This window comes from Lepidochelys kempii, chromosome 2, assembly GCF_965140265.1.
Source record: "Lepidochelys kempii isolate rLepKem1 chromosome 2, rLepKem1.hap2, whole genome shotgun sequence".
Lineage (NCBI taxonomy): Eukaryota > Metazoa > Chordata > Testudines > Cheloniidae > Lepidochelys > Lepidochelys kempii.
In genome coordinates, this window is record NC_133257.1 from 138,324,519 (window position 1) to 138,331,411 (window position 6,893).

The 6,893-nt window shown below is 43.6% G+C and overlaps 1 long non-coding RNA gene across 1 annotated transcript in view; it reads left to right on the forward strand.

Moving 5' to 3' along the window:
• LOC140907110 (uncharacterized) overlaps positions 1-6,182 on the forward strand; it is a 29,811-nt gene extending 23,629 nt beyond the window's left edge. The window contains exon 5 of the long non-coding RNA XR_012157379.1: positions 4,946-6,182. This is a non-coding gene — a long non-coding RNA (uncharacterized lncRNA). The remainder of the gene's footprint in view (positions 1-4,945) is intronic.
• Positions 6,183-6,893: the final 711 nt, after the last annotated feature.

Genomic DNA, 6,893 nt, shown 5'->3' on the forward strand with positions numbered 1-6,893 from the left:
AAGGGAGAGCTTGGTGGCTTCAGAGGGAGCTTTGGGGTGGTGCTCTTTCCTCTCTACGAACCGCTTCCTCCCCTGCTAGATCCTCTCCCTCATATCGTGCTAGCTTTATCAGCAAGGCTCGAGTTGGCAGACCATCTAGTTGTTCTATGGGCTCGTACTTGAGGAGTTTTATCCATAAGGCTAATCTAAACCCATAGTCAGGATCTCTATTTTTGCCATTCTTTCAATAACTAGCCTTCCCATCATTCCCACCTTTTATGGCAGCCACTTTCTTTTTGTGTCCCAGGATGTTATTGCCGCTAGGGTAAGCCTCCCTATATAGATCATACGCTTCTTGAGCTCTGGTTTCCAATTCTTTGAGACGAGTTACTCTGGGATTCGCAGTTCCCATGACCACTTTAATTGCAGGGAGCAAACTCTGAACAAACATCTCCTGGAATTCGGAGGTATCATACACAACAACTCCATTTACTATCAGAGGCTGACCTGTAAGCCAATATAGTAATCGTTTCCTGGCAAGGAATTTCTGTGGTCTTTCTGAGATCCTCTGTTTGTCAGCGTACATCTTGCCCCTAAGATTTTCATATGGGTAGTACAGCTTCATAATGGCAAGGTAAATTTATACAGATTCCTGAACACTAGCCACCTGCACCTCTGTAGGTAGGGCCCCGAACTCATCAGTGCTCATACTTTCTTTTACCAACTCAACTGTGTCTTCAAAACTTAAATTGGCGGTCACACTAAGCTTTGCCAGCCAATCCAATGCATTTTCTTTATAAAAGGGGCCCATGTGCTTGCTCATAGCTCGCACCTGTTCCGGCCCCAGGGCACGGATTTCATACCTCATTTCCGAGGGTTTGCCATGTCCATAATGAACCACAGTAGTGGTTATTGGAGCAATCAGAGGGTGAATTGAATTCCCCTCCTAGTTCCCCCAAGACTCATGTGGCTCCTCTGGTGCTGAGGGGGAAACAGATTCATTCCTAGTATACCTAGGAGGAGGAGGTAACATTTCTCTTTCTGTGTCACTCCCATCCAAGTCAATAGATATACCAGTCTCATACTCTCTTACGGGGTCAGTTTTTACAGCATTTATGACACCCTGCATATGCTGCAACCTTTGCTTCAACATTCTTATCTTTTGATCACATACACGATAATTCACAAAAAGAAAAGGAGTACTTGTGGCACCTTAGAGACTAACCAATTTATTTGAGCATGAGCTTTCGTGAGCTACAGCTCACTTCATCGGATGCATACCGTTCACAGATGTTCCTTGTCTTGCTGTCTTTACCTCTTTCATTAACTCTCTAGTTGCAGCTTGAGAGCCTTCTAATTTTTTTGACAGCATATATATTTCTCCTTTTTCAGGAGGTTACCATTCAACTCCTGCACTTGGGATTATAACTGATTAAGCTGCATTGTCAAGTTAGCAATCTGGGCTGTTGCAGCCGCCTGCTGGGAGCCAAGCTTTCCTACCTCAGCTTCCTTTTCAGCTGCTACACTTAGAGCTTAAGAAGTGGCTTCTTGTTTCAGTCTCAGTTGCCTATCCAGCTCTTCTGCAGTCATACCCAACCTGAAGAGCAAAGCTCTCTTCTTAGACTTTTTAGTGGGGGAAGGCTTAGACATCATATACCTTTCCCATGTTCTGCACAGTTTAACCATAGCATTCTCCCCACTGAACAGATCATAAGTCCTGGGGTTTTTATTCTTCCCAAATAAAGCAATACAGAAGTCAATGGAATTTTTATTTAATTGCCTTGTCCAGCCCGTCACTCCAACCACGTTCTCTGCCATCCTACCCTGGCAGGTTAACTTTTTCTTCTTTAGTTAGGGACTCAATCAATTGGGGAACGAACACACACACACACACACAGACCCACCTCAAGGTATTTTAACAAGGTGTTTCTCCACACACCCTTGGGTGGGGGACAGGATTTACTAATCCCACACCCACAGATTCGTGCACCCCGAGTGAGGGTCCCGCAAGGGAGTCCGTCTTCCCCAGGGGCTCACACCCACAATCTCACACCACTCACACAGGGGGATTGCTATTTTGCAGATCCCACCCAAGGAAACAAATGTTTCCCCTCCTCGGATAGCATCCTACTTCTGAGCCTGCCTAGTCCACCAACCAGTGTCAGGACAATCGCTGTCGCTGCCTCAGAGGCGTCCTTGCATCGGATGCAGAAACCTCCTCGCTAACCTTCTACCCAGTCAGGGACGTTTATTCCAACAACCATCTGGCTCATTGTATCCAATGGATCCCGAACAGAGTCTTACCAGATCACCGTACAAATATGAGTGTCTAACAATGATGTTACGATACTTGCGGATGGACCTCCAGACAGAGACAGGCTGCGTGACTGCAACATTGGATCCTGGACTGCCTACTACCTAGATAATGGTCAGCAAGAGGAACACGGAATCTGGATGAACCATGGTTATGGAGCACCGTGTATGGAAATCAGGTAAGCTCTTTTGATGGTACGTTGTCTCTCAAAGCGCGCATCTCATGGGCTGCCGCTCAGAAGGACAGCACTGCTTAAGGTGTGTTCTCCCCTTATATAGTCTCTCTCTCAGCTATACCACGTGACCTAGATCCAGTGGTCTTCTTGCTCTTTTACACCAAATGACATAAAACACCTTACAAAAGAAGACATGAAATTGTATAAAAGATCCTGGGGTCCTGACTCTGTCATCTCAGATCTGCTTACGCTTCATCAGGGGAAGTTTGAGTCGCAAGACTGAGGTCCCAGTTATGCTGGTATGCCCTGAATATGAGATTTGGACATTGGACCTATGAACTATTTCTAAAAGAACTCTTTGCAACTACAAAGCTCACCATCTCTGCTATGAATCTGCACCTCAATGAATTGAACTCATGTCTGTATGTATATTGATCTTTTAACCGTACTCTCTCTCTTTTGTTTTTTAATAAATTTTAGTTTAGTTAGTACGAATTGGTTATAGTGTGTATTTGAGTAAGATCTGAAACATTCATTAACCTGGGAGGTAATCCTTTGGGATTGGTAGAACCTTTTCTTTTATATGATGAAATAAACAGAAATAAATAAATGAAATAAACGTTTACAGAAACGTTCATTATATTTGACTTGAGTACCTGGATGGAGGCCTGAGGCTGGATCACTTTAAGGGAACTTGTTTGGACTTCTGAGTAACCAGTAAGGTAATAAAGAAGCTGTTTTATGCTGGCTTGGTAAATCTAAGTATTGGAATATCCACCAGCTTTATGGGGATTGTCTGCCCCATTCTTTGCAGTTCACCCTAATTGAGTGACCACAGCTGGCTCCCCACTAGGATCCCGGTCACAGTAACAATTACAACTGGGTGTGTATTGGGAAGACACCCACCAGACAACAGGCCATCAGGAAGGAACAACAAGACTGTGAAGATACTAATCTCTCTCCCTCCTGGGAGGCATCCTGGGATGTAACTGTGACACTACTAGGTCAGGTGGTCTTGTCACCTGATACTAAACATTTTCTTGGACTTCTTGTAACTTTCCACTAAAAGGGGAGAGGTCAAGTTTGGGAAACAAAGGATTCCCGCCTTATGTAAACCTTATTTAAGGGTGGGGAGAAAGGCAAACGGGACTCCTCCTCTCCATAGCCTGTGTGCACAAGAAGAAAGATCGCTAAAGACACCTGAAGGGAAGGCTAGAGGGGAGTCCAGACTGAGACAGGGGTCCAGTCTGAAAAGAAATATAACTGTAACTCTAAGCTACAGAAACTTTGGAACCTGCCTAAAATAACATTTAGGGTAAGAAATTACATTTTGTAAACTGTTTCTTAAGTATATTGAGCATAGCTTGCATATTTTGTTTTATTTGCTCAGTAATCTGCTTTGTTTTGTGTGTTCTCTCTTATATTCCCTTAAAATTCACCTTTTGTAGTTAATAACCCTATTTCTTGTTTATAATATAACCCAGTTTGTGCAATTCATAACTGGGGGCAGGAGGTAAGAGGCTGTGCAATCCTTCCTCCACATTGAGGGAGGAGGCGAATTTCATAATATACCTTTGGGTCTGCACTTCAAGGGAGGTGGACACCTGAGTGCTTGGGCAAGTCCCTTAAGCGGAGTCTTCCCAGAGCTGATCTCAGTGTCTGTGTCATTCTGCAGATGGGTGTGTGCTGGAGGAGGCTTAATAGCCTGGCTCAGCAAGACAGGTAAAAAGGGTGCCCAGGGAGGCTGAGTGGTATCTCAGCATGTCAGGTGGCATCCTAAGGTGGGCAACGCATTACAATCTCCTGTAACTGTTGCATTGTATAATTTATTATACAGTTGAGAAGTCCCAGAATCAAGTGACTGGTTTGTTTATACTACCCTGGTCATTACAATGTTTATGTAACATGTCGTTTTTGTGTATTTAATGGTAGGCAACAGATGTACTTAAGGTTGGCATTTTATAATTAAGTGCTTTTATGTGAGGTTAAACATTTATGTAGTTTTGAGAATCAGAGGATTGATATTTTAAGTTTAGTTTATGCCCAGAGTTGAACTTTACCTGGAGAACATACCATAATTACTAATCACTTTGGAGACCACTCCATTGTTTAGGCAGAATTTGCCTAAGCCCTGTAAAATAGGCTGTTAGCTTTGCAGTAGTACTAAACGAGTGAGCTGTTTTCCCAGAGCTCCTCCAACACACTTGGGCCAATTTTATTCCACTGTTGGTACAATGCCAGTTTACATCAGACAGTTTTCTCTCCCTTGAGATTAGAGAGTGGGTTTTTTTGGCACAATGAGGAATTTCATAATATGGCCTGTCCTTATTGTATACTTTCAATGATGAACAAATCAACATACAAGCAGAAGACAAAATTAAAGACGAGCTCTCAAGTTTTTGAGTGGGCATGATTAGCAATTGAGATAAACAGAAATATCCTGTACCTTTTTATAATTTTATTTTATTTTTTTACAGAAGCTGAACTGAGTCACTTCTCCCACCATGAGCCAGTTCCTGGCACTTCTGCTGAGAAGCTTCTATTTGACTTGTAGAAATATTGTTATCAAAACCAGAACAGTTAAACTGATGGTTGTTTTGAACTAAGAACAGCCATATTGGGTTGGACCAAAGGTCCATATAGCTCCGTATTCTGTCTTCCAACAGTGGCCAATACCAGGTGCCCCAGAGGGAATGAACAGAACAGGTAATTATCAATCTTAAATTTGCACTTTAGGGGCACACCAATAACTACTGCTTCCAAGGAAGACCAATTTCCACGTGATGGATATGACACTAGCAGTTTTGAATTGTAAAAGTGAGGAAAAGTTTTCCTTTTGATGACATGTTGACATGCTGTGATACCAGTCAGCTCTGTGTTTTTGGGGAACCAGAGCCCAGTATCTAGCCTGTCTGACTCATGACAGACACCCCCCACTACCAGTCTCTGCTTGAACCAAAACCAATCAGAGAAAAGGCTTTCAGAGAGCAGTGAAGGGCATTGGGAGGCACACCTAGATCCCCCCTGACAAGGGTGACAAGATTAAGACATCTCCATTAGTATACAGAATGAAGAACAGAGACAACTCCTCTAGCCTCATCTGCATGAAAGATGGGACATGGATTAGTATAAAGAATGAAGAACAGAGAACCGCACTGAACTGTGGGACCAGAAAAGCAGAGAAGCACTGCATCATGGGAATTTCTGTTCCAGATATTAATGAACCTACACCTGCACACACCCAGCTCAGCAATTATCAGACCAATTCTAGTAATGAATCCTTCATTGATATCCAAAATACTGAAGCAGCCTAGTTGCATTGTGAGCTCCCTGGAAGAAAACATCACCCATAGCCAAGAGTGATCAGCTCCTATTGTCTAGCCTAAACAAAACCCTTGAGTCATCAGTTTACCTATAAACAAATCTAGTATTCTCCCTTGAACCATTGTATTTTCTCTACAAAAATCCCTACTCACCCTCCAGTCAGTGTTCTGATGCATGGATCCAAACTCTGCAACAGTTCCACTGGGACTCCATCTCCTGACTGATCGTGCTGGGGGCTCTGCCTGTCTCCAGCACTCAGGACCCTGAGCTACCACTATCACCTGGGAACCCCGACGAGTTCAAGCCTCATGGAGTGGGTGAGATCCCCCCCCGCTCTCTTCTTTTCTACTTCAGGTATTAGCCTTTAAAAATGTAACTGTTAGGTTTGTTTAGCCCTCCTTGTGTAGTTATCACTATTATTCAATAAATAACTTTTATGGTTAAGCTGGTTGCTTCTCTCTCTCTCTCTCTCTCTCTGAACTTTACTCTTTTGTGTTTTTAGCTTCCCGCAGTTACTCTGCAGCAACCCTTCTGTTACCTAAGCTAAAAGATCCCTGTAGCGCCCAATAATACTGTGGGGTTTGCTCATACCAGTACAATTGTGACATGAAAGTGGGGACAGGGATGTGTTAAACCTGTGGCACATAATGGGGTGCTGCTTGACCCAGCCCATTGAGTACAGGGGCATATAAGGGGATCAGCTTGAGAGTGCTGATTGACGCGGTCCGCTCAGACTTGCTGTGTTAGTCTGTGTGTGTGTGTGTGTGTGTGTGTGTTCATCTGGTTCTAGGACTGGAGAAACCCAGTCCTGGGGAACCTAGGTCCTGCAGGATAACTCCATTGGGAGGGGACTTGCAGAAGGAAGGAGTAGAGTTCCATATGAACACACAAGTGACATACGCAGTACATTAATAGAATTACAGAAACCCCCACCCCCAACCCCCAGACGAGTAACCCTAATCAATGAGCATACCCCAAAGTAACGGGCATATCTGGTAACAGTTGTGATCCACTTACGTCCAGAAGATATACCTTTACATTGGCATATGTACCTTTGTATATTGTTGATCCTAACACTATCTTTCGATTATTTCCAACCTT